Raw genomic sequence first — 26226 nt, forward strand, 5'->3', positions numbered from 1 at the left:
GGCAGGAGATGTTTGGACTTTTTTCCTCAAACAGGCGACAAAAAAGGCCTTTCGCAGTTTGGGGTTACAGATGCATCCCTCATACTCTTGACCTACAGAAGAATATGAAAATGACCTAAAATAGTCCAAGGTTTCCCTGTAATTCCAATCCTCAGCATCCCACTTCCTCCTGCCCTGACCTGCCATTGCTGCATTCTGCAGAGAAACCCTCTAATTCAAATACATGCTTTTTCATTTATCTGTGCAATTATTTCAGGCAGCTTGCTGAGCAATGCTGATAGCATTTTTATAACCTTGTTTTGCATACATCTATACTTTTGATGGATTTATCTAAGCAACACAGTGGAAATTAGTGGATTTCACTGTGAAGATGATGGCTTTAAAATCAAGTAAAATATTACACGTAACTGGGATGGTCATACGTTCAAGAGTCACACTGAATCCTTCAAAAATCATGTCCCCTTCCAAAAACACTGGAACAGGTGCAAGAGGTAGGGTAACAGGCTCAATAACTGTGTGTGCAACAGATGAAAATATTTCACTGGCATATTGCTGGAGAACATTGGTGACCAGAGGTCATCACAACACATACAAAGGTCAACACATGCTCTGGAACAACATTTCAAGAGAACTGCTCCAGCATGAGAAATACAAGAAGCTCAGTTCTAACAGGACCGCTTGTCCAGAGGTTTTTGACAGAACAGATTTATAAGGAGCATTAGTAAGGAAAGCTCTTGGGGCAATAAAAGCAGGTAAGAAAGTAGTATGTTAAGAAAACAATACAGGTCTTTGGGTGATGCTCAGAGGTTATTTACTCAGGTTATTTACCTACTAATTGTTTTTGCAGATATTGTATTGGGCTAGCAAATGAACAATTCATGCTCCTCATGAGAAAGCACTCCCCTGTTCAGAACACCTTTAGCTTCTGCCAAATTTCTCACTATTATTCTACTGCAACTACTAGCAGCTACACAGAAAGATCAAGATAAAATAAAGCTATGGTGTTCCTTTTATAGCATCATTGCTGCTGACAGGGTTTTGTTTCTGAGCAGTTGTTCTCATGCTGTAAAAGGACATGTTGTTACTCACAAAGCATACTTACTCTGCAAGTGCTACAAACAATAAATCCCTCTGCCAGATCATGGAATGGTTTGGTTTGGAAGAGAACTTAAAGACCACCTAGTTCCAACCCTTCTGCCACAGGGAGGGACACCATCCACTAGGTCAAGTTGCCCAAAGCCCCATCCAGCCTGGCCCTGCACATCTGTAGCGATGGGGCATCCACAACTTCTCTGGGCAACTTGTCCTAGTGCCTCATCAGCCTCGGAGGAAAGAATCTCTTCCTAATGTCTAATCTAAATGTCCCCTCTTTTAGTTTAAAACCATTACCCTCTGTCCTACACGCCTTCGTAAACAGTCTCTCCTCATCCTTCTTGCAAGCCCCCTTTAAGTACTAGAAAGCTGCTGCAAGGTCTCCCCAGAGCCTTCTCTTCTCCAGGCTGAACAAGCCCAGTTCCCTCAGCCTGTCTTCATAGGAAAGGTGCTTCAGCCCCCTGATCATCTTCGTGGCCATCCTCTGGATATGTTCCAACATCTCCACATTTTTCTTCAGCCGAGGGCCCCAGACCTGGATGCAGTACTGCAGGCAGGACCTCATGAGAGTGAAGTAGAGGGGGAAATCTTGGTATCTCTAGCACATTTCAAGCCTGCGGGGTTTCTTCCTCTACGTTGCTCTTCTCCTATAACAAAAATTCCCTTGTCATCAGAAAAAATGACCAGGAATTTCAAGTTACCTCAGTCCATTACCACTCAGTCTTCTCTTTCTGTCAGGAAGGCTCCATGAGTTGCACTGTTTCTAGCACTCATGGTTTAAAAGTGGAAAATTAGGAGGTAATCAATCCAAAGGGCTTAGCTCAGAAGAGGCGTAAGACCTCACTACAGAACTCAGAGTTCATTCAGGGTTGCCAGAAAATATCCTTTTTCACTTTATTCCAACTGCCAATGCAATTTGTATTTTATAAAACTCCATAGAGGCAGGGTTATTATGTAGTGCTGTGAAGAAACACAAATGAGTTCCACATCAGCAAAAGCAGTACAACTTATCCTGCATCTGGATTACACTAGATATCTGTGAAGAACTGTTACTCCAAAACTGAAAATGAATACTGTATACTGCAGGATCACCCTAGTGCATGCCCTGATGACTTTGCTCACAATAAGATGTACTGGGTCTGTGACAAGAGACATGCGGAAACTCCATTACCAATGGAAAATGAAAAAGCGACCAAGATCTTGGTGATCTGGGCATACAGAGCCGAGGAATTTGCTTTTCTAGGTTTGCAGCTCTCGGTTGCTTGTTCCTTCTTCATTTCACCTTTACCCAGTTGATTTTGCAGCAAAGAGGATACACATGACTATTTCACTTTCAGCAGTGGAAGGCTGCTCTAATTTTCTTTGTGGTCAGAAGCTGCAACATGCTCTTAAAAAAACTGGAGATAGCCACATGTAGGAACAGTTCTGCAGCTCTTTTTTTAAGACTATGCTTCCTGAGGGCCAAATAAGGTGTTCTGCAGTTGACTGAATAAGCTGGGCTAACTCACCAGGTCACCGGTTTTTGTTTGTCCTCTCAATAAAGGCCTACTTTCCTCTGCTACCAGAGTGACAGTATTGATTAAAGGTGTTTCTATGGCACAATGCTTATGTGTTTAACAGTTCCGTGATGTTTATATCATGCCATACAACAGAACACCCCAGGTTTACCTACCTCTATTTTACTTATCCCATGGCATTACTTCTAAACAAAACATCATTATTTTATTGATGTTTTCGTGCTAATAAACCACCCCTATTGTTCACACAAAAGAATTTTGGAGGAAATATGCACAAAAGTAACTTTCATTCTTTCTCCTCCTCTCCTCTCAAGCCAACTCTATCCTCTTCAAAGACCCACTTGGAGGTATCCCATGGGCTAGAGCATTAGAAAATAAGAAGGCCCATGAGAGCTGGTTGACACTTAAACACCATTTCTTCCGAGCTCAAGATCAGTACATTCCTAAGAGTAAGAAACTGGGGAAAGGTGGCAAGAGGCTTGCATGGATAAGCAGAGAAATGTGGAAAAAGGGCCTGCTGACTTGGGAAGAATAGAGGAATATTGTCAGGTCCTGTAGGGATGCAACAAGGAAGGCTAAGGCCCTGCTGGAATTAAACCTTGCAAAGGAGGTAAATGAGAACAAGATTTTTTTTTTTTTTTTTTAAGTATGTCAATAGTAAAAGGCAGACTAGGGAAAATGTGGGTTCCCTACTAAATAAGGTGGATGCCCTGGTAACAGGGAATGCTGAGGTGGAGATTCTGAATGCCTTCTTTAACTTCAGTCTTTAATGCTAAGAGTAGCCCTGAGGATTCCCAGACCTTGGAGGTAAGAGAGAGTCTAGGTAAAGGAAGTCTTCCTGTTGGCTGAGGAGGATCTGCTCAGAGAGCATCTAGCCAAAAATCAGTGCACAAAAATCCATGGGCTCTGATGGGATGTTTCCACAAGTTCTGAGGGAGCTGGCAGAGGTGATTGCTGAACCACTTTCTATCATCTTTGAAAGGTCTTGGTGAATGGGAGAGGTGCTTGAAGACTGGAAGAGAGCTAACATCACTCCGGTCTTCAAAAAGAGCAAGAAAGAGGATCTGGGAAACTACAGGCCAGTCAGTCTCACCCTGACTTTCTGACCCTGGAAAGGTGATGGAACAACTTGTTCTGGATACCCTCTCCAAACAAATGGAAGAGAAGGAGGTTATCAGGAGTAGTCACCATGGATTCACCAGGAGAAATCATGTTTGACCAACCTGGCAGCCTTCTATGATGTCATAACTGGCTGGGTAGATGGAGGGAGAGCAGTGGACACTTACCTGTGCAACCTATTGTAGGGTACCTGCTCTAGCAGGGGGGTCAGACTCAATCTCTTGAGGTCCCTTCCAACTCCCGCAATTTTGTGTGATCTGATTTGTAGTGCATAATTCTTTTTGTATTTCACACCTTAAACAACCTCATTTTATTTAATGCATTCAGCATTAAACAAAGTTACACTGACACAGAATCATTGTGTTTACACTCTGAACGAGCAGCTGCTCTCCACTTTATTCAGCCCCCATTCCTACAAGAAAATTTGCTCTCCAAACTCAATCCCACACAATTGCATGAAACAAATATTGGGCTGCTGAATAATGCTATACCTGGACAGGAACATGCAGCCCCATTTGGTCACACAAGCACTGCGCTGAAACATATCATCATACTCCATAAGCCCTAGCTTCAACTGAATCAAGGGGAATTGAAATAGTGATGGAAACATCCTCCTGTAGAAGTAAATCCTCAGGTATTTTCCACTGCTGTAACAGAGGGGATCATTGGCAATGCATGCCTGACAGAACAAATCAACAGAAAAGATCCTATCAGTGCTATAAAATAAACCCAGTTCATAATATAAACTTATATGTTTACTAGGAAATGTAAATCGTGTAGTTTTAGATAAAATATGATAATGAACTAAAATCACTTGGTGATTGTATGCTTACAATAAGTCAAAAAGAAATAAGTAATTTCCTGTAATACTGTGAATGAGGAGGCACAGTGAAGAATAAAAGGCTTTGAATAGAGACAAATACACTATTAAGTAGTTATATTATTTTAGACACTAATCCAAGTGTATGCTGAGTCCCTGCACTTTTCACGTAAGTTAGCGTCAAGCATTTTGAAAGACGCTCTCTGCCCCTCTCAGAATCAGGCCCTTAATCCGCAATATCAGCTAAGAAAACAGTTGCCAAGTAAATGTGTAACTGGTACTAAGCACAATCATGTGCGCATTTGTGTGTGTGCCTGTGCACATGCACATGTGCATTCCCTCTATTTCCCACATACATGTATGTATTCCACATGTATAAACATACATACACTCCCCTGAACAGCTGAAGGAATGACAAACGTGAGATTTGAGACATTAAACATTTGTGGGTTTGAAACCACAACCCTCAGGAGCACAGGGCAGGAAAGGACAAGGGTCAAAACAGCCATCAGCTCCCACTGGTTTCCAGTGGAAACAAGGAAGCTTTAAACTGGTGCCCACACAGAGGCACCTAGTGCAATCTAAGACACTCTTCAATATCTGAAAATGGTAGATGTGATGTAGGAACAACAGCTAGATGCCAAGAGAAGTATGCTAGCACATCTTAAAGAGCACTGGATGCCAATGTTTAAGCAACCAGATTTGTTCTAGGTAAGCAAAGAAAATCTGCCTTTGAAAATCTTTGCACATTAGAATGGAATATAATGGAATGGAAATGTTCAGTTGGAAGGGAGCTTCAAAAATAATCTAGTCCAACTGCCTGACCTCTTTAGGACTAACTCAAAGCACATTAATCAAGGCATTTTCTTTGATTAAGGTACAGTGCAACAACCGACTTTCTTGAAAACCTATTCCAACATCTGACCACCATCACAGTACATAAATGTTTCATAATGTCCAGTCTGACACTGCAACCCCGGTACAGCTTTGTGCCATAACCACAAGTACTGACACCGATGACCAGGCACAGAGCCCAGTACCTCCCTCTGCTTCCCCTCCTCAGAGGTCACTTCTTGGCCTCCTTGAGACTGGAAAGCCCAAGTGTCCTCAGCCTCTCCTCACAGGACATGCTTTCCAGCCCTGTTACCAGCAGAGGTTTTTCATTTGTTTTTCACAGAATGATTTATATTGAAAGGGACCTTAAAGAACATCTAGTTCAAGCCCCCCTACACCAGCCTGTAGTTCCCCAAGTCTTCCTTTCTCCCTTTCTTAATAATTGTAGTGATGTGTCCCTATTTTCAGTCACTGGGAACTTCACCTGAAAGCTACAACTTTTCAAATATGATGGAGAGTGGTTTTGCAACCACATCAGCCAATTCCTTCAGGAGCCCTGGATGCACGTTGTATGACACCATAGACTTGTATACATTCAGTCTCATGAGGCAGTGTTGGCCTTGCTCTGCTCGTACAGTAGGGGGAACTTTGCTCCCCCAGCCCTCAACTAGATGTTCAGGGACACGTGAGGCATAGGAAACCTCACTGCCAGTGAAGACTGAGGCAAAGAACTCACTGAGTGCCTCAGCCTTCTCCATGTCTATTGTAGCTAGTTCTCCCTTTTCATTTACCAAAGGGGATACACCCTTCTTTGCCTTTCTTTTCTGACCAATGTACCCGCAGAATCTCCTTGTTACTTTTCACATCACTTGCCAAGTTCAGTTCCATATGCACCTTTGTTTCCCTATCTCATCTCTGCAAGTCCTGACAGCATACCTATATTCTTCCCAGGCCACTCATTTCTGCTTCCACTGCCCATGCTTTTCTTTCTTATACCACAGTTTGACCAGCAAGACCTTGGTCAGCCATGCTGATTTCTTGTTTCCTCTGCTTGATTTCTTATGCTGGTGGATGGAGAACTCTTACTCTCTCAGAAAAGAGTCCTTAAAGGTCTGCCAGCTCTGACTGTGGTCCCTAACGCAGCTGGATACAAATTATTTTAGCATTTGTTCCTTTCTTTTTTTTTTTTTTTTTTTTCAGCAAGGTGAGGCCAACAAATTGCAGACTGGATTGCCAACATGCTGGAAAGTCAAAGGAAACTTGAGGAAATATTCTGTACACCTCCTGCTCTAATTTTTGATATGTAAATGAGCATTTCTCACATTGATTTGAACATAGAAGGGCCATGTATAAAAGAAACAAAATCTTGGTTGGTTACATTGAGCTATTTTCCTTCGATCTGTCCTTCTGCCTCTACACAAACCACATTATTCTAGTTTATGTCCATGGCATAAATTGCTCAGCTCCACAGCTTCTTCAAGCATGAGGTAAGGGAAAATTTTCCTTTGAATTTGTCCAATTCATAAGCAGCTTTGAATTAAGTCTTCTACAAAATCACAGTTAGGGCACATGGTCTTGCACCCACAGAGGAAACTGATCTGCTAAATAAGGAGGTGCTATTTTGCACAGTGCTTTTAAAGAGCTGAAATGCCATATGCTGTTGTTTACTTGTCCTTCACTCACACCCTCTCTGGAGGACATCTGTGTACTTTAGTCCATTAAGTCTTCCTAAAGATTACGTGTACTTTACAGCTGGTATGCGGTTGCAGTCTAATCTCTCTTCTCTCTCTGCCTCAAGGTGCTGCAGTACATTTTCAGTACTTTAGGTACCCTTGAAAGAAGCAGATGCATCTTTTCCATGTTACACCAGGTGACGCAACAGAGACTTGTGTGAAGGTCCTCAACAGTCTAAGTCAAAGACACAAAGCAGGGATGGGGAGAGGCCATAGTCTCTTGTTCAGTGTATGACTATCTTTTAGTCTCGGAATCCTTGTGAGTAGTATATGGGGTTGAGGCAGTGCGGGGAAACCATAGTTTTGTTCTGATTCTCTTGCACTACATCAGGGGAGCAGGAGAGAGGCAAGGAGATGAGCTAAACCTCTGCTGATTAGAGCGAGCTTAGATCTATCCCTTTAATACTTGTTATAACAAGACAACAGATTCACTACTTTGTAATTAAAGCTGAGCAGTACCTTACATGTAAAGACACTCTCTAAAGTGCTCTGTGACTAAAAGCCATGATAGTTTGGTCCCTATTCTCCTCTAGCCACCCATGCAACCAAACACTAGCTTCCCAGCCCTGTAAGTTTCATATTCCTTCCCTCTCTTCCCCCAGGAAGCAGAGACTGTCCATCCAGAAAAAGGTAGGAAGCAGCAGGGCCAGAACTCTCTTAGTCAATAAGTGCAAACACAAGGAAAAAAAACAATTGACTCTCAAAACCACATTTCCTTACTGAGCTTTGTTTCATTTTCCTTTAAAATGTTTCATTTCCTTTAGGGCTATGCATTTAACACTCTCTACAGCGACCATGTTACTTGCTTTCAGAAAAAGTTTAAGGCAGCTCCAAAGACAGTCAAAAAATGCAAGTTGGAAATAAAACGTGATAAATGAAACTGCTTTTTTAAAAAAACTACCCATAACTGTATTAATATTATACTTATTGTTCTGGTGTTGAGATGGTGTATCAGAAATGAGTGAGTTAGCAACAGAAAAATGTTTTAAATGCATCTTCAGATCTCTGGAAACCCACATTGTTTCCAGGTGCTTTGACATTTTCTAGTTGGCTTTGTTAAAGTTATGGAAGTGGCAGAAGGATACCCATTTCATTATCATATTCATTCATTAGCTTTCATCCTCATTCTTGCTAGAAGCAAACTACAAGGGCTGCTCCAAAAGCAATGCCTCCTATTTTATTATGTTGGCCCGCAACATCAAAGGTGGATGTTTTCACAGAAGTAGAGATTGAATCTTCCCACCAATATTCCATTACATTTTGTTACCATGTGACAGATGGCAGCAGAGGGGCAATCTGACACGAAAGTGTGGATGAAGCGAAGGTGTGTCACTGAATTCCTCGATGCAGAAAAAATGACATCCATTGACATTCACTGACACTTGCTGAACATTTCTGGAGACCAAGCAGTGGATGTGAGCACAGGGAGTGGTGGGTGGTACATTTCAGCAGTGGTGACGCTGATGTGAAAGACACACCATGTTCTGGAACGCCATGCACATCTGTCACATCCCAAAACGAAGAGTGTATTGATCAGCTCATCCATGCAAATCAGCGGATTACAACCAGGGAACTGTGGATGGAGTTGAATATCAGCTTCAATGCATTGAAAACAATAGCGGTTGCAATGGTGGAATATTGCAGTGTGTTGCCAGGTGGGTCCCACAAATCCTCGCACAGGAAGAGAAAGAACACTGTATGCAAGTTTGACAGGACCTGTTGAAGCAATACAAGGCTGAAGGTGACAGTTTCCTGGATTGCATCATTATCAGTGATGACGTGTGGTATCACCACTATGACCAAGAGTAAAAAGAGCAGTCCACTGAGTGGTGATACGTGAATTCCCCATTGAAGAAAACATTCAAGATGCAGTCCTCAGTGGGTAAAGTGATGTGCACCGACTTCTTGGATAGGAAAGGACTGATCTTTCTGTATTATCACAGAATCACAGAATCCTAATAGTTGGAAGGGATCTTTAAAGGTCATCTAGTTCAGCTCCCCTGCAATGAACAGGGACATCCACAGCTAGATCAGGTTGCCCAGGGCCTTATTCAGCCTCGCCTGGATAAGTCTCCAGGGACAGGGCATCCACCACATCTCTGGGCAACCTGTTCCAGTGCCTCACCGCCTCCACTGTAAAAGACATTTTCCTTACATCTAATATAAATCTACCCTCTTTAAGCTTGAAAGCATTTCCCTTTGTTCTATCACAACAGACTCTGCTACAGTCTGTCCCCTTCTTTCTTGTAGCTCCATTTTAGATATTGAAAAGCTGCTATCAGGTCTCCCTGGAGCCTTCTTCAAGATGAATAGCCCCAGCTCTTTCAGCCCCTCCTCATAGGAGACATGTTCCAACCCTTGGATCATTTTTGTGACCCTCCTCTGGATGTGCTCCAATACGTCTATGTGTCTTTTACACTGATGACTCCACATCTGGACTCAGTACTCCAGGTGACGCCTCACCAGCACAGAGGAACACCACTCTTGTCCTGCTGGCCATGCTTCTTTAGATGCAGCCCAGGATACATTTGGCTCTCCGGGCTGCGAGGGCACATTACTGGCTCATGTCCAACTTCTCATCCACCAGCATCCCCAGGTCTTTTTTGGCAGGGCTGCGTTCAGTCCTTTCATTCCCAAGTTTGTATTGGTGGTGGATGTTGCCTCGACCCAGGTACAAGACCATGCATTTGGATTTGTTGAATCTCATGAGGTTCACCTCATCATTTTTACCTTGCTCAAGCCTGTCTAGGTCCCTCTGGATGGTATCCCATCCCTCTGGTGTGTCAACTGCATCCCACAGCTTGGTGTCATCAGCAAACTTGCACTCAACCCCACTGTCAATGTCATTGATGAAGAGTATCGGTGCCCGCACTGACCCCTGGGGGACACCACTCGTCACTGAACTCCATCCAGACACTGAGCCACTGACCACCACCCTCTGGACTCGATACTGCAACCAGTTCTTCATCCATTGAACAATCCATTCATCAAATCCATACCTTTCCAACTTGGAGGGAAGAATGTTGTGGGGTACCGTGTCAAAGGCCTTACTGAAGTCAAGATAGATCACATCAGTGGCTCTTCCTTTGTCCATCAATGCAGTGACACCGTCATAAAAGGCTACTAGGTTGGTCAACCAGGATTTGCCCTTGGTGAAGGCATGCCCTTGGTTCTCCCATATCACCTTCGTGTCTTCCACATGCCTTAGGATAGCTTCCAGGAGGATCTGCTCCATGATCCTTCCCAGTACAGAGGTGAACTGACAGGTCGGTAGTTCCCAGGGTCATCTTTTTCACCCCTCTCAAAAATTGGTGCAATGTTGCCTTTTTCCTGTCATCAGGGACTTCACCTGATTACCATGCCTTTTCAAACATCATTGAGAGTGGCTTGGCGACTACATCAGCTAATTCACTCAGGACTCTGGGATGCACTTCATTGGTACCCATAGACTTGTGGATGTTCAGGTTCCTCAGGCAGTCACAAACCTGATCTTCATTTACAGTGGGAGGGACACTGCTTCCCCTGTTTCCACTGCCTATGCATTTTCTTCTTGCTCTTCAGTTTGACCAGCAGGTACCAGTTCAAGTCATGCCTGCCAGTCTCTTGCCTTCCTTTCCTGACTTGCTACACCTGGGGATGGAGAGCTCTTACACCCTGAGGAAAGCTTTCTTAAAAATCTGCCAGCTCTGCTCTGTACCCTTATCCATAAGGACAGTTTCCCAGGGTGTTTTGTTGACTAACTCCCTGAAGAGTTGGAAGTTAGCATTCCTAAAATTCAGCATCCTAATTTTACTATTTCCCTGTCTCATACGCCTCTGGAGCATAAACTCAATCATAGCATGGTCACTACAGCCCCACAGCTTCCAATCCTGATGTTACCAGTCAGTTCATTTACACTGGTGAGCAACAGGTCCAGTATTGCATCCACCCTGGTGGGCCCATCTATTACTTGACTCAGTAGGTTGTCCTCAGTGTATTTCAGGAGCCTCCTGGATTGCCTACAGCTAGCTCATCGTGCTACTTTTCCAGCAGATATCTGGGTGGTTGAAGTCCCTCAGCAGGACAAGTGCTTGCAATTGCAACGCCTCCTGCAGCGGGAGGTAGAGGCCCTCATTGACAGGCTCCACTTGATCAGCTGGCCTGCAGTAGACAGTGATCACAAGGCTCCCTTTGCTGCCTCAATCTCTGTTACCCATTGGCTTTCAACTTGCTCATGACTACTCTTTAGGGACAGCTCTTCATATACTATTCCCTTCCTAATGTAGATAGCAACATCCTCTCCCCTAGTTCCTTGCCTGTCCCTTCTGAACAGCTTGTAGCCGTCAACAGTCACATTCCAATCACAGGAATCATCCCACCAGGTTTCGGTGACAGTAACTATATTGTGATTTTCAAGTAGTACAGTAGCTTCCAGCTCCTCCTGTTTTGTCACTTCCAGGACACAAAAAACCATCAACTCAATGCTAAGCTGAAGGCTCGAACTTCCAGAGTCGGGCCAGAGAAAAAGACAACCTTTTTCTTGCAACACAGTAATGCCAGCCCCATATCACTCAGTCTGAAGGAGCACATTGCCTATCTTGGCTGAACTGTCTCACCACGCCTATTGCATAGTCCAGACTCGGTGTCTTCTGACTTCCATCTGTTCAAGTCAATGAAAAATGGACTGTGAGGACTACATCTGCCAAGCAACAATGCCATCACAGCAGTTGTGAAACAGTGAGTCTCCTTTGCTGGTGCAGATTTTTACAAGCACGAAATGCAGGCTCTTGTTAATGGCTGGTGAAAATGTATAATGGTGAAAAATATGTTGAAAAATAATGCTTTGTAGCTGAGAATTTATCAAATAGGGTTACTGTGCTCTTTGTATCTGTTGTAGTTACCACTGAAATAAATAGGAGGCATCACTTTTGGAGTGATCTATGTATAAGAATCACAGAACTATAGAATGGCTTGGGTTGGAAGGGACCTCAAGGATCACCAAGATCCAACTCCCCCGCCACAGGCAGGGCCACCATCCTCCAGATCTGGTACTAGACCAGGTTGCCCAGGGCTCCATCCAACCTGGTCTTGAACACCTCCAGGGATGGGGCATCCACAATCTCTCTAGGCAGCCTGTTCCAGCACCTCACCACTCTCTCTGTGAAGAACTTCCCCCAGCATCCAATCTAAACTTTCCCTCCTTGAGCTTAAAACCATTCCCCCTTGTCCTATCACTACTTATCCTTGTAAAAAGTTGATTCCCCTCCTGTTTATAATCCCCCTTTTAAATACTGGAAGGCTGCAATGAGGTCTCCTCGCAGCCTTCTCTTCTCCAAGCTGAACAAGCCCAGCTCCCTCAGCCTGTCTTTGGAGGGGAGGTGCTGCAGCCATCTGACAATCTTCATGGCCCTCCTCTGGACCCTCTCCAACAGCTCCACATCTTTCCGGTACTGGGGGACCCAGACCTGGATGCAGTACTCCAGATGGGGCCTCATGAGGGCAGAGTAGAGAGGGACAATCACCTCCCTGTCTATGCTGGCCACCTTACTTCTGATGGAGCTCAGGATACCATTGGCCTTCTGAGCTGCAAGAGCACACTGCTGGCTCATGTTCAGTTTTTGACCCACCAGGACCCTAGGTCCTTCTCTGCTGGGCTACTCTCAAGGAGTTCTTCTCCCAGTCCATATATGTACCTGGGCTTACTCTGACCCAAGTGCAAAACCTTGCACTTTGCTATCCTGAACTTCATTAAGTTCACATGGGCCCATCTTTCAAGTCTGTTAAGGTCCCTCTGGATGGCTTCACTTCCTTCTAACGTGTCAACTGCACTACTCAGCTTGGTGTCACTGGCAAACTTACTCAAGCCCATCATCGATGTCACTGATGAAGAAGTTGAAGAGCACTGGTCCCAAGACAGACCCCCTGGGGGACACCGCTTGTCACCGGCCTCCACCTGGACATAGTGCCATTCACCACAACCCTCTGTCTACAGCCTTCCATCCAATTCCTTATCCACTGAATAGTCCACCCCTCAAATCCGTATCTCTCCAATTTAGAAATAAGGATGTCGTGGGGGACCATGTTAAAGGCCTTGCACAAGTCCAGGTAGATGACATTGGTCGCCTTCCCTTTGTCCACCAATGTTGTCACTCCATCATAGAAGACCACCAGATTGGTCAGGCAAGACCTTCCCTTGGTAATGCCATGTTGACTGTCTCAGATCACCTGCCCATCCCTCATGTGCCTTAACATGTCCTCCTGGAGGATCTGTTCCATGATCTTCCCAGGCACAGAGGTGAGGTTCACCAGCCTCACTATTAGTAATATAACCATTATATAATATGCCAGATGTATGGCTAAACAGCTTGAACACTGTTGTTCTGCTGTGAGGTGGGAACAGTTTAGATAGAAAATACCAAACTGTGCCGTTCTGCACTTTATGATTAGGCTTATATGATGCCTATTTTAATACATTTGATGGTCATCTGTAATGGCAGCAACAAATGGCTGAAAGTTGTACCTCCCCTACTAGCTTTCATTAATAATGAAAGGAAATAAGACATAAAAACCTCATAATGCACAATAATGGCTGTCTTGCCTACATGGGCAGTTTGCCCCATGAAGGCAAACCCAGACACTGCATTCTCATTTACATTCTGAAAATAAACAGTTTGATTTCTTTGATACCTTTCTATCCTATTTAACGTAACTGTAGCCATTTCTGTTGTTTCATTAGTTTGTACTGAAATCTCCAGTGATGCATAGAATAACTTTAAAATTATAGAGTAGGATAATTCTATGCTACGATTTATTTTTCTTTTTTCTTTCTAATAATGTCCACTTTTAAGGATGACAAGAGTGGCATAAACTAACATACTCCAGTGGATTCTTAAGATTCATGAAAAAAGACAATTAAGAAAACATTGCTCTCCGTCAGCATTGCAAATTATTTCTGTGCATTCCTCTGAGATCCGTATGCTGTCTCCTCAACAGTTCTGCCTGCAATTGAGGTTGATTGAGCTAAGGAAGGTACACAGGTAATAACTAGATTATTGAGAAGTACTATAAGAATCCTTTAAATAGATCATTATGGGCTGCATATAGCTCTTATGACAAAGAATAAGGCAAGGACTGTAGCGTATGATGCCAACATCCTGCAGAAATCTCTGAAGTAGTGGTGGCAAAGAGTTAGAATCATAGAATATCCCAATTTGGAAGAGACCCATAAGGATCACTGAGTCCAACTCCTGGTTCCACAATGGACCACCCTAAAACCAAACCCTATGTCTTCAGAGCACTGACCAGATATTTCTTGAACTCTGATAGGCTTGGTGCCATAACCACTCTCCTGGGGAGCCTGTTCCAGTGCCCAACCACCCTTTGGTGAAGAACCTTCTCCCAGCAGTCAATATGACAAGCCTTCTGAGGAACAGCTGAGGGAAATGGGATTATTTAGTCTGGAGAAAAGGAGGCTCAGGGGAGAACTTATCACCCTCTACAACTACCTGAAGGGACATTGTGGTGAGGTGGGAGTTGGTCTCTACTTCCAGGTAACTAGTGATAGGACAAGAGGGAATGAAGTTGCACAAGGGGAACGGGCTGCCCAGCGAGGTGGTGGAGTCACAGTCCCTGCAGCTGTTCAAGGAACATTTAGATGTTGAACTGAGGGAGATGGTTTAGTGGGAAATATTGGTGACAGGTGGACAGTTGGACTGGATGACCTTGGATGTCTTTTCCAACCTTGGTGATTCTATGATTCCATTCTATGACCTTACTCTGATGCAACTCCATGTCATTCTCTCGGGTCCTGTGGCTGTCACCAGAGAGATCAGCATTCGCTTCTCTGTTCTCTTCGTGAGGAAGATGTAGGCCACCACAAGGCCTCCCCTTAGCCACCTCTTCTCTGGGCTGAGCAAACCAAAGTGACTCTCATACGTTTTGTCCTCCAGACCCTTCACCATCTTTGCAGCTCTCCTTTGGATGCTAACAGTTTTATGTCCTTCTTATGTTGCGGTCCCAAAACATCACACAGTGCTTGAGGTGAAGCCACATAAGCTCAGAGTGTGACCCCTTCCCTCAACAGGCTGGCACCACTGGGCCTGATGCACTCCAGGGTATGGGTGGCCCTTCTGGTTGCCAGGGCAGATGGCTAACTCATGTTCAACTCACTTGTCAAAATGGCCCACAAATATTGAAAGCCTTGCAGGACATCCTCCACAAAGCATCTGAAATGAGCAGTCCCAGGGAAGGGAAGTGCTCAGGATGGTGTGGCAGGGCGCTGGGTACTCCTCATTGCATTTGGTTTTTTTCCCTTGATAAGTTTTCATACTCCTGTTGAAATACGTAAAAGAGCTAAAAGAAGGCACACTGCGTAGACAAGAACTTGCATATCATGTGCAAGGTGCACAGGCCCTTCAAGTATCCAGACCTTGGCACTTCTTCCCTGTACTGTATGAAGGTAGACCAACTGATTTTCAGACTGATGTGACATGGAAAACAAAAAGAAAGAAGAAATTCCGAAGTGTGAAGCTAACCTCTATCTTACGCTCAAACATGTGCCAATAAGTGATGTTAAACGGAAGGGAGGAGACTGAGGATTAGGCCTTAGCATAGTTTTTACTTTCAGAACACCTAAAAACAGCACTTCTTTGCGAGCTGAACTCTTTGGGGGTGGCTCAAAGTCATAACCATTTCCTTTCCTGATGAAGGATTTTTTTTTTAGGACTCTTTGCTCCTGTTTGAAAATTCTGGAAAGACAAAATCTATCTTGTCTAAGCTACTGCTAATCTTACGTCACCTACTCTCTTTAATTTTTAGGTCATAGTTGACAAATCTTCTGAACCAACGAAACAGGAAAAGTTCAGGGAAATGCTGACTCCAGAGGCTTAAGAGAAGAATCAGGCTGCTGCCATTAAACACGACAAATTCCCATTTGACTTCAGGTTTTCAGACTGATACATGTATCTAGGAATGTAACCCCCCTTTAGGAATTTCTTTACAGGTAGCTTAATTCATCCATTTTATGGAAGTATGGGTCTTAAACACACACACTGGTCTTCTCTCACTTTAAGTTGAAGGAAGATACCTTCATTTGGAGAATAAATTTAATTTCAGACAACCTTAAAAAACAATAATCTGACATTAGAATTACAGTAGGCTGTTGCACAATGGGCATGTTTGATATGAAACTAAAAAGCATATTCCTGAGAAGTATGCACATACTTAAAATTTGAACAGGTGTTATTTGTCACAGTCTAATTCACTATCAGAACCTATAGAGTAACAACACGGCGATTAAAAATGATTCACCACACTTCTTAACATGACAAAGCATAGCAGCTGTGAACTAGTAATTAGGATTTATGAGGTTTGATAAAATGCAAGGTATTTAAAAGTTCTGTAAAAACCCATTCTTGAAAACCCTTACAGGAGTCCATACTCACTTCAGGATACCTATGTATTCAGTAGGAACATTTGTGTGAATAAGGGTAAAGCCTGGCAGGATTGGGCACTGAACATAAGCTCTTTTCTCAGACTTTTATTCTAAAGGTAGAAAAGAAATCAAATCAGAACTTTCACCATTGCTTAGACCAAGGGTAATATATTATTAATCCATGACTGAAGGTTTTAACTCTATCCTACAGCACAAGTACAAAGAAATACTAGAACAAGCATCTAGGACTCAGACATGCTCTCATTTATACAAAAGTAAATCTGGACAGGATCCTTTGATTTACATCAGCACAGCCAAGAACATTCCCCTGGAATTACTTCCATTGCTGAGCCCTTAACATCAGTCTCCAGAACAAATTCAAGTCTTTCTGCAGTCAGAGGAAGCCTTCACAGCACGAAGCCTCATAAAACCACAGACAGGTTGAATTCAGAATAGGGGATTTCGTGAAATATTAAATTTAATACTGAAATGAGAATATTTTAGTGACATTTACATTAAAGAATATACACAAAAAATTGCTGTGACTCTCAAAAGTGTGGAGGATATGCTGTTTATACTCTCCGATAAAGTTGTGTGTACCCCCAAAGGACTCAATCTTTTGTTTCAAAACCAGTAGGTACAAAATGGAGCCTTATACTTGCTTCGAGAATTCTTCAGCTTGTCACAAAAGGACATTTTGAAATGTTCTTCATTTCCCTCTTTCATATATAACTCTAATCAGCTTCCTTTTTCCATGTATATTTTCAAAGGTTTTCACAGGTTTTAGAGTCATACTCAGAAATGTCCTTTTTGAAACCTTTGATGATATGACAGACATCTAATAACATGAAAAAAACACAACTGAAAGGCAACCCTCAATAAATGACCTTGACAAACATCAGGAAGAAGAAAACAGCCAGAAAATTATTTTAGGTATAGAACTTCTGGAAATCAACCATATCCGAACTAGAATTGGTATGCTTAGCATTGCTCCTCCCTTTGTGTAGGCTGAAGAGGGGAGAAGTCCTAATGTACTTCTGTGGAACCATGACTTGCCCTTAATCAGCAAACACAAATTCTGCTGAACATAAATGCTGTACATAAAATTAGCTTGGAAGTAAGATTGTGAATAGTAATATGAGTACTTTCACAGGAACTGTCACTGTGATTAAACATAACAGGGTCAAGACTGTAATGTGTACTTCAGGACATGAAGCACATCAGTAAAAATCCCAAACAAGCTTCTTGTGACTTCACTGATTTCTTATGTTTGAAATATGCTGGAAGGTAAAATCAGCCATTATTCTGAACAGTTGGGTAAGGTTAGAACTAGGTTAGTATTACTGTAAATAAATTTAACAGTTCAGCTGATTGACAATGTCGCACAGCCTGAAGAGATGGCAAAAGGTCCAGTAACAATAACGTGTGGAGAAACACAGCAAGCTTCTGCCCTCAAAATATAACTGGAAATTCACTCCAGGGAAAAAAGAGAAGAGGAAAGGAAGCATGAAGCATAGGTATGGTGTCAATTTTGATGGTGTATCAAAATTTTCATGAACAAGAGTACTTTACAGCAATCATCATAAAGAGTCATTTCTGATGTCAGAATTACAAACTAAAACTTCTGAGCATGTGTTCTATATCCTGGGAAATAACTGCTTTTAATGCATTACCTCTGAAACTCAATCATACTATCAAAGACAGTTTGTGAGAAAAGATCATTCTTGAGAGCCACATACGAATTTCATTCTAGCAGGTCAATTAGTAGAATCCTAACCTATACAGACCTTAGCCTTGGAATAATATTCGGAAAGCTCGGAACTACAGAGACTTAGGCTTCATTCCGACTTTTGTTGAACTGATACTACGATTGCAGAGTGGAGCTCCATGGAGGCTCCAGCTTCCTGCCTTTATCAGTTGAAAGAAACACACTGAAAATCTGAAGGAAAACAATTGTTTCTCCTGCTGTTCACCACCCACCGGTGGGAAGTACCTAGGATTCTTCAATCTGAAGTTCAAAGACCCTCATATTCCTCAAGCCCAGCCTATTCCTTCCCATATTATTTTGACTTCTCCAGTGTTTATGATGCACTTTCCCTAGCAGTTGTTTCCATCTCATTTCCAAAACAGGATGGCTATCTTTTTAATAAATAACAATTATTCTATGCACTGAAAAATCTGTCAATATGTTCGATAATCAATTTCAAACAGCATGCCAAACTTGTGGCTGACCTTCCCTCACACCACCCACGCAAGGAACATGACCTCAGCTCGTTGAAGGGAATCACACAACCTTCCCTTCATTAATTACATCGTTTCTGTGGTTAAACAGGCATGTTCCTGTTGCTGTTGGTGCTGAATATGGTGTTATATTATTACTCATCCAAGTCAGTCCAGCTGTAAGCAGATTTTCAGTTTAGCTATGATCAAAATTGTTCCAGCTCAGGCCAATGACAGCCCAACACAGCAGCAATGTGAGGTACAGAAACGAGGGCTCATGATCCACATGCTGATGAGCCATGGTGAGGGAGAGGCACAGCCAAAGGAGGAGGTGAAAGAGAGAGAGACGGCAAGATAGCACAAGTCCTCACAAGTTCAAACAATGAGCAGATTTACCCTAGAAGATGACCTGTTTTCAGCTGGATCAGTACCAAACAGTTTTTTCCTTGATTCAAAGCTGGTTTGATGTGACAAATATTTAAAGACAGTAACTTAAGTTCCATTCTAGATGGGAAAAAGAAAACAATGTATGGAAATGAACTGAGGATTCAGAATCCTGTTCTGTTCAACAACCTGAATAAATAGAATCCCAAAGTCTCAGAACTTAGTGAGACTTGAAGATGTTAGGGATATTTTTCGGGGCTATGAGGTTTGGGACAAGAATTATTTTCACAGCCATTATAAATATCTGGAGGATAGTTTAATTCTAAATCTGACTGTTTTACTTTTCCTCTTTCCTTTACCTGCCCAGTCCCTTCCTAAACATTCTGAAAGTACAGGTGTCTTGTAATTCAGATACGGTAAATATGCATAAAATGACTACATGTGAGGAGTTTGCCTCACAGCCAGCATACAATGCCTGCTTTTCTGTATATCTGAGAAGATTCATTTTCAGCTCATTCCAATAACGTCTCACTAGAAACACTTAAAAAAAAAAAAAAGATGGCAAAAGATATTTGTATAAACTGAATGGCTCTTCTCAGAAAACTGAATTTACTTATCATTCCAGGGGACCCAAATCCTTGGTGCACCAAGATTTAAGCTCTTACCCATGCAGGCAGGGATGCAGCCACTGGATCCAAGACCCAGTTCAGAGTGAGGAGAGTGTAACTAGCATACCCACAGCTACTCACTGGAGCTCCTGAGCACAAGACAAACCTGAGCACAAGACAGCACCAGAACGGGCTCATTATTTCCTGCCCAGCTGATACCAGTCTATTCATTCTGCTAATGGAGCCATCAACAGAGGGCTCTGGCAAATGGCTCTCTCTCAACCCAACACCATTAATCTTTCAAAAAGCTTCTTGTGGGTATCATCCCAGTCTAAACAGTATTTGCTTCTTCAAGAAGTTCAAAGCTCTGAAAAAGAAGAATATAATAATCTCAATAATCACTGGTATGCGTATTTTTCACCTTTCAAAGCGATGCTGAATGGATACATTTTTAATGCTTTATGTTTGTTTAATCTCTGTTGCTTTAATATTCCTGGAATCTTCAGAACATTTTTTTTTCCTTTTAAATGCTCATGTTCTTTTCCATTTGCCTAATATTGATTTACCTCCTGCCAGCTGTGCAGAACTCCAATTTAACACACCTGAGTTGGAACCTTTGTTTTCAACAAACTTCACGAGTTCTGCCAAGATCGCTCAGAAAATGAAATGGACTGGCTAACCAAGTAAGCACAGAGAACCCTTATTTGTGTGGATATCCTGTAAACAAAGCATTTTTGTGTTAATTTTTCTCAATAGCTGGCACCACACTTACCAGTTTTAATGATCCTTATTACTTTTAATTTAGTTATCTAGAAACCTGAAAGACAAAGAGATCATTCGGCACTTTTTCTAACCAGGAGTAGGAAGATGTTAAAGTGATTTGATTCAACTATAGTAATTGAAGCTCTTCCTTTCATTTACCGCCATTAGGAAAACATACCACAAATGTCTGTTTCACTTGAAAATTTCAGATTTTATCATCATTATGGTTCTGAAATGGCACATCTGTTGGTATAACCTGAACATTTAACAGAGCTGTCAGTTCATGTTAGGAAGCTGTGAGACTATCTCCCCCCACCCCCCTCCAACGAGAGTGAAAAAGATGCAGAGATTCTAAATATTTAATAGGAATAATGCTCCAGAAATTGCTCTTCAATGTATTCACATGCACCTAAGGCTAGTGGAAACACTGGAAGTTTTTAAATGCAAAACATTCATCCTAAAGCACACTGCCTTTTAGTATGATGTTACAAATGACTTTTGACTTGGTAATAGCAGAAATGCAGCATCAAGGAAGCAGAGGGGCTCTGGCCCCTCTCTGATCTTGAGTAACAAAGTGGAGCATCAGCCTGTTCTTCTGTGAAGTCGGGTGAAAGCCAGAGACAATCATTAGCATTTGTCTTGCATTAGCCAGGTCTTCCAAGGCATTTTTTTTTTTGAATCTTGGTTCTGCTTACCATTTAGCCACGCTGCACAGAATCTGAATTCACTTTGGTATCTTCACCCCTTTGAAAAAGAAAAGCAAGGAGCAGGGAAAAAGTCTTCCACACAACAAGACACAATGCAAACAAATAGAAGCAAGAGTCTGACTTGAGGCTGACCTGCATCTTGAAATGGAATAAGGGTTCAGCTGCAATACAGAATAAGAATATAAATTATAACTCATCAGAAAAGACGGAAAGGCATCTTGAAGTTGTCAAGATTATTACGAATACTTAAAAACATCTGACTGATAAAAGAAAGCATTAAGGTTCACTGAATATAAATGGTGTAATGATCGTTGCAATGAAGACACTAATCTGAGTAGGGAAATGTGCAAGTCAAATAATTCAAAATGGATGCCTTAATTAAGCAAACAAGCTACTCAACTCAATGCAGTGTAGGCTGCATTTCGTCAAGTACCTGGTCAGAGCCTCTTAGTTTCTTTTCTTAGATTCTTTTCAATTTTTGGGGGAGCTTTTTTAAAAAACAATCCTGATCTTCATCATCTACGTTCACCTGACAAAGTTTCTAAACCCCCCTAACATGACTTATCTGTACAAAAAATTCAAAAATTCTGGTCCTATAGTATCTATGTCATTTTTAAAATACAGTAAAGCCTCCTCAGTCATTTAGATCTTTAGAAAAATGTATGGAGTTTTTTATTACTCCTGATTTCTGTTTCTTCCTTTAACAACGCTCAAACTGAAAATGTATTTTATCATCCACTCAGTCTCAAGATGCTGCCTACCTTTCTGCCTTGCAAAGGATCCCAGGACATAGTAATCACATCCAATTCTTTCTTGCTCCCAATTGCTCAGAATAAGCAACCAAAACATTGCTGACAAGTAAGTTAACAAGATAACAGCCGTGCTCAGACTTCAACAGACAACACGCATGTGCAGGATACTAGTGTAGGTTAGCTACTATACAGGCAGTTCCTGCCCGCTATTCTGGCACTAGATTCTAAAGCTAGACAGATCTTCTGCTACAGAACTTTTTTTTTTTTTTTTTTTTTTAAACAGAGGGTTTCCACAGTATATAAAGCTATCCAGTGTTTGCTTGACTCACAGTTCCCTTCCTGACAGTACTACGTTTAGTGCCTGACAGAGGACAGATTACTTAGCAGCAACCTCAAATCGTCCTGAAATTGCTCTCAGAATCAAACATGACAGCAAAGAAAAGGGAAAGAAGCATCCAACAGCTATTTCAACCCTGAATCTTGTTCTAAGGAGAAATGCAACTGTTTTACAAGCACAGAACTGCTAAAGGAGACAAAAAAAAACCCCAACAACAACAAAAAAAACCCCACCATACTGAAAGTTGCACATATTTTAGGGCTTCAAAACTGAAGCCACAGAAACAAAACAGGGCTTCACTAATGGAGACAGTGCTAATAGATGTGGGCACCATGTTATTCATACACAGGGCTCTACTACATTTAAATACTGAGCTGAAAGTTTCCTTTGCATGCTGTTTTAAAACCATTTTATAATTAAGACCTAAGATATGACAGACATTTATTGACAGTTAACGCACTGCTCCCACAGTGTATTATTAGGCACAGGACCAGAGGCCACAGGACCAATATTGACTGAAAATATCAGGCAATATTCTTTTAGAGGCAGAAGTTTTAAGGTTTCAGAGAAATGGACACACTGATCAAACAACTAAAAGTGACCCGGAAAAAAAAAAAAAAGCCCAGTTATTAACCTTCTCTCTTCGCATACAGAATGAGGAACAAAAAAGGACTACTATCCCTTCCCTTCCCTCACCTTACGTTTTCCTGTAGCAGTACCAAACCTGATCTTTTGTGCTTAGCTAGAAACCTTTCCAGGATCCATAAGAAGTGGGAATGTCTACTGGCTTTTCCACAAGGGAGAGGAAGTTTGGAATGTTCAATCGTGGGTTTCCTTCCAAATGCTCTACTTATTTGTTTTAGGGAAGACTTAAGAAGAGCAAATAAAAGAGGTCTGTGATCCTCTGAGCAAAGCTGAGTTCTTTCTCTGAAGGTCACCCTCAAGGAATTCCAGAGCCATGGAAAGCCGTGGTGGATAAGGAGACCTGAAAGAAGCCTCTCCTACTGAAACAACTTTGGCACTGTGGGCTGCACCAAGAATAAGTCCTCAGTTGAAGTCTGCCACTTTTTATGGACTCAGCCAACCTTCCTCAGGAACAAAAGGTGCTATAAAGCTCCTACTCGCAAAAGTAACTCTTGAACCAACGCTCCACGGGAAGGAGAGCTCATCTCTTACAGAAAGGCACTGTTAAAGGTGATCACGGGCATCGAGGGTCTTACAGACAACAATCTTCTTCCTTGGGACAAACCTTAACCCCTGCGTTCAGATCCAGTGCTCAAGAGGGCATACTAGCACACCACAGTGTGGCTCTCAGCCAAGGCAGACCCTCGACGCTTCTTCACAATGTACAATTCATTGTTACTGAGAACACGTCAGCAACTAAACTTTTAGTAACACGTGTAACAAACATCAACTACGACAGACACGCACACTCAGAGCTTAAGATCCAAACTGAAATCCACAATCACGTCGGCTGTACACGTTACTTCGTAGATACGGCAACCTGACCGAACATCGAACAGACCTCGAGAGAGATCCCGGAGCCCGGCGGGAGCTGGGCTGAGCCCGAACTCCTGGAGCCGGGTCTCGTCTGTGCTCGCGTGCCGGAGTACGTTACCCCCATGCCAGTAACAGCCCAGGAAGCCCCATTTCTAGACCTGAAAAGAAACCCTCCCCTAAAAGGACGAGGGAAGGGGAGAAGCGCTCTCGGGCAGTTCTGGCACGGGTAGACGCCGCGCAGCCACACTCCGCCCGGCAGTACCGAGCCCCCGAACAACGCCGAGCTCCGTTACCTTCCGCGCGGAGCTAGGGAGCCGCGCGGCCGGCAGCCGGGCACCAAGCCGCGCCGCAGGAGGCGCCGCCGGCGGAGACGGCAGCGCGGGGGTCCCGGCTCACGGCGGCCCGGCTGCGCCCCGCGCTCCCTGCCGGGTTCTCTTCCGCAAAAGGCGCGCGGGACTCGCGAAGTCGGTGGCCTGCCACCGCCAAGTTCCCTCGCACGTTCCCTCTCTCCACCGCAAGCCGCAGCCCTCTCTCACCGCGGGCGCTGCCTCCTCTCCGCTGGCCGCGCTCCACTCCATCGCGGCGCCCCTCCGCCCACCGTCGGCCAACCGCGCAGCGCTGCGCAGCGCCGCCTGCCGCCGGGGGGCTCGCGCGGGAAGGCGGCCATTTCGCGGCGGCGGGGCAGGTGCTGCCGTGGCCGGCCCTGTCCCGGGTCCGTTTTGCTGCCGGGGCGGCTCTCGGAGGGACAGCGGGACGCCGGTAACCGCCAGGCTGGGCGCGGGGAGGGGGCTGCCCCAGAGCGCCCCGACGCCGCAGGGGCGCCCGGGAGCAGGGAGCGGCGCCGATGTTATTACTCATCTGCGAGTGCGGCGGGGAAAGGCGCACCGCGTCGTCCCAGTTTGAAGCTGCCGCCGCCTGCGAGCACCCGGCGGGGCGAAGCACCCTAAAGCTAAGCGCGAGCCTAAACCTAACGCACTCCCGACGGGTGAGCGCTCGGGGCTGTGCCGCTCCTCCCAGGTACGTTTACCCCTTCGAAATCCTGCCCTGTGCTCGGCGCCTGGGAGAGCTGTGTATTGAGTTCCTGCTTCACCCCGGTGCCTCTGCCCTGTTACGGCGACCAGGGACCCCGGCACGGAAACGCATTGTGAAGAAGCGCCCGACCGCCCCAGCGAGGCAGGGCTGCCGAGTGGGGCTTCTCCAGGGGCGCCTCGGGCAGGGGGAGGGGGTGCAGCGCCCTCAGGGACCGTGACCGCCCTGCCCGGCGCCCTCGTGCTGCGAGCAGGACTCGGGAAGGTTGCAAGCCTCCTGCTGCCCGTGTGCGTGCGGGGACGGCTCGCGCGCACCCACAGCAGAAGGCTGCTCCGCTGTGCAAACGACAAGCGTAATGCCTGCCGGGTCTGTGGGTTTAGTAACAAGGGCATCGTCTCGCGCTTCTCCCCCTCCCGCAAACAGCTGCTACTCCAGGCTGCCCTAGGTCACAACACCTCATTTACAAGAAAGGCTGAAGTACACTGAAGTACATTTCCTGAGGTGACCCCTGTATCTTTGGCCTGTTTCTTCAAAATGTCTCTGTTGTTGGTTTCTGGGTCCTGATTTTTGTCAGTCTTAACATCCTGTAATTTATTTACTGCTTATGCTGGCATTCGTTCCAATTTATTTCAGTTTTTCTTCTGCCTCTTCCCCCGGGGAAACTTCTGGCTAGTTCTGCTGTCTGTTATGCCTTTTGCCTCTTAAGACTGAAACAGAGATTACGTGTATATTTACTAGCGCCTTTTCTCAGCAAATCTGATAGGAGAGTATAGGAACTTGATAAAAGCTGCTAATCTCAGGCAGCCCCTTGCTTGGACAGAAGCCAGCTCTGCATGTCTCAAACAAAACAGTAGACCGTTACCTTCTGTAAGCAGCCGTGAGGATGCCCATTACAGAAGCCTGGTGAAAGAAGCCAGTGGGTTGCACAGCTTGTGCTGTGTGATGTTCTATGTCCCCAAGTGGTTTTGTTCATCCTAGCTGTAGGCATTAGGAAAGCTCTCTTTGTACCTATGTACAGATTTCATCCCTTTACTAATTGTCATCCTTTTACTAATTGTTGCTTATGTTTAGTACAAAATCTATCAAATCTCAAGGGAATATTTCATTATTCTTAACTATTTGATTTTCAAGGTTTCACTGAAGAAATAATTGTCAGTTTAAGTATATTACCTTCAAAGCGTATTTCATACTGTTGTTCCTGTGTTATGAACAAGCAGAACCACCCATTCTACCTTCCTGATGTCCTTCTCAGCTCCTCCTTGGCTCTGCTTCTTGTGGGCTATCCATTAATCGTACCCTCAGCTCTCCCACTGGGTCTGTGTAAGGGACACAGGCATCTCAGGGTCTGACCTTGTTTTTACCAACACTGAGAAACTATTTTAAATCACTTGCCTTTCTCT

General features: G+C 43.9%; 1 protein-coding gene and 1 long non-coding RNA gene across 7 annotated transcripts in view; one reads left to right on the forward strand and one right to left on the reverse strand.

Moving 5' to 3' along the window:
- KCNG2 (potassium voltage-gated channel modifier subfamily G member 2) overlaps window positions 1–24477 on the reverse strand; it is a 65107-nt gene extending 40630 nt beyond the window's left edge. The window contains exon 1 of one of the 4 annotated variants that reach the window (XM_021387560.1): window positions 24334–24477. The gene's annotated coding sequence lies outside the window, so the exon portion shown is untranslated. Of the gene's footprint in view, window positions 1–21196; window positions 21362–24090; window positions 24314–24333 lie in introns of those variants that run through there. The other 3 variants (XM_021387564.1, XM_021387561.1, XM_021387562.1) reach the window with 3 other exon arrangements.
- The window catches only part of LOC110393990, a 44044-nt gene continuing 42270 nt past the window's right edge, over window positions 24453–26226 (forward strand). For 2 of the 3 annotated variants that reach the window (XR_002435301.1, XR_002435300.1), the window contains exon 1: window positions 24600–24814. This is a non-coding gene — a long non-coding RNA (uncharacterized LOC110393990). Of the gene's footprint in view, window positions 24815–26226 lie in introns of all 3 variants that reach the window. The other variant, XR_002435299.1, reaches the window with a different exon arrangement.

The sequence above is a fragment of the Numida meleagris genome, chromosome 2 (genome assembly GCF_002078875.1).
Source record: "Numida meleagris isolate 19003 breed g44 Domestic line chromosome 2, NumMel1.0, whole genome shotgun sequence".
Classification (NCBI taxonomy): Eukaryota; Metazoa; Chordata; class Aves; order Galliformes; family Numididae; genus Numida; species Numida meleagris.